Source organism: Dipodomys merriami, unplaced genomic scaffold (genome assembly GCF_024711535.1).
Source record: "Dipodomys merriami isolate MVZ:Mamm:240054 unplaced genomic scaffold, mDipMer1.0.p SCAF_14, whole genome shotgun sequence".
NCBI lineage: Eukaryota > Metazoa > Chordata > Mammalia > Rodentia > Heteromyidae > Dipodomys > Dipodomys merriami.
In genome coordinates this window covers 7,494,328-7,495,983 of record NW_027202715.1, presented here as the reverse complement: position 1 = coordinate 7,495,983, position 1,656 = coordinate 7,494,328, and the positions used below count along the sequence as shown (strand labels likewise).

Here is a 1,656-nt window from a genome sequence, read left to right as displayed (position 1 = left end):
ACCTACCACGGGATCTTAAACTGGGAGGGGCAAAAGCAGAGGGACCCAAGACCCTACTCAGGGTTGCTTACTTGGGTGGATCTTTTTTTTTGGTGGGGGGGAGTCAAATTCAAAGTATGTCAATATTCACATTTAAAACATCTTGGTGCTGTGGGATTTTATGTATAATCAGACAAAAGAGGGCCCCATGTCTCAAGCAGTGAGAGAGGAAGGAATGTAGCACCTGCTACATTCCTGGGAGCCATGTGGTTTCCCAAACTTCTGATCATCCTAATGACAGACACTCAAGGCATCTGCCCTCACTTCCCCAGTGATAAAGAAGCCAGAGCTCCAACGTGGACAACCCTCAAACACAGAGAAGAACAAGCTGGGCGCTTTGCAGACGCTGCTGTCGCTTGTGGTTACCAGCTGCCAGCCATGGTCAACCCCACCGTGTTCTTGGACATTGCCGCCGACGGCAAGTCCTTGGGCCGCGTCTGCTTCGAGCTGTTTGCAGACAAAGTTCCAAAGACAGCAGAAAACTTTCGTGCTCTGAGCACTGGAGAGAAAGGATTTGGTTATAAGGGTTCCTGCTTTCACAGGATTATCCCAGGATTCATGTGCCAGGGTGGTGACTTTACATGCCATAATGGCACTGGTGGAAAGTCCATCTACAGAGAGAAATTTGAGGATGAGAATTTCATCCTGAAGAATACAGGTCCTGGCATCTTGTCCATGGCAAATGCTGGACCAAACACAAATGGTTCCCAGTTTTTCATCTGCACTGTCAAGACTGATTGGTTGGATGGCAAGCATGTGGTCTTTGGGAAGGTGAAAGAGGGCATGGAAGTCGTGGAAGCCATGCAGGGCTTTGGGTCCAGGAATGGCAAAACCAGCAAGAAGGTCACCATTACCAACTGCGGACAACTCTAATACATTCGATTTGGTTTCCCATAACCACCAGACCATTCCTTCTGTAGCTCAGGAGAGCACCCTTCCACCCCATCTGCTTGCAATATCCTATAATCTTTGTGCTCTCACTGCAGTTCTTTGGGTTCCATGTTTTCCTTACCTCCCCTCCAAATCTAGCTGGATTGCAGAGTTAAGTTTATGATTATGAATAAAAACTAAACAGTGAAAAAAAAAAAGAACAAGCTGGATCTGATGCTTTCTATACAACAGCAAAGATCTCTGTCTTCTGGGAGCAGAAAGGGGAGGCTGGACTGGCGTTTTCTCTCCCTAGCCCTTCTATTCCTTCCTTCCTTCCTTCCTTCCTTCCTTCCTTCCTTCCTTCCTTCCTCTATTCAATCAAACTGTCAGTCAAGCCATTAATCATTCAGCAAAGTTGTTGAGTTGGTACCTATGGCTGGCTGAAGATCCAGTAATAAGTAAAACAGACTAAAAAAATATTTTTTATTCTTTGTGCCAGTTCTAGGGATTACATGCAGCGCCTGGGCACTGTCCCCTTAACATTGTAGTGTGTGTGTGTGTGTGTGTGTGTGTGTGTGTGTGTGTGTGTATTCATGCTGGTCCTGAGGCTTGAACTTTGGGTGCTGTCCCTGAGCTTTTTTTCCTCTCAAGACTAGCACTCTACCACTTGAGACATAGCTCTAATTTCTGGCTTTTGTGGTGGCTAATTGGAGATAAGCATCTCACAGACTTTCCTGCCTGGGTTGG

At 46.5% G+C, this 1,656-nt stretch overlaps 1 pseudogene; it reads left to right on the top strand.

The window, feature by feature from the left end:
* Positions 1-366: 366 nt before the first annotated feature.
* On the top strand, positions 367-1,133 carry LOC138825693 (peptidyl-prolyl cis-trans isomerase A pseudogene; annotated as a pseudogene).
* Positions 1,134-1,656: the final 523 nt, after the last annotated feature.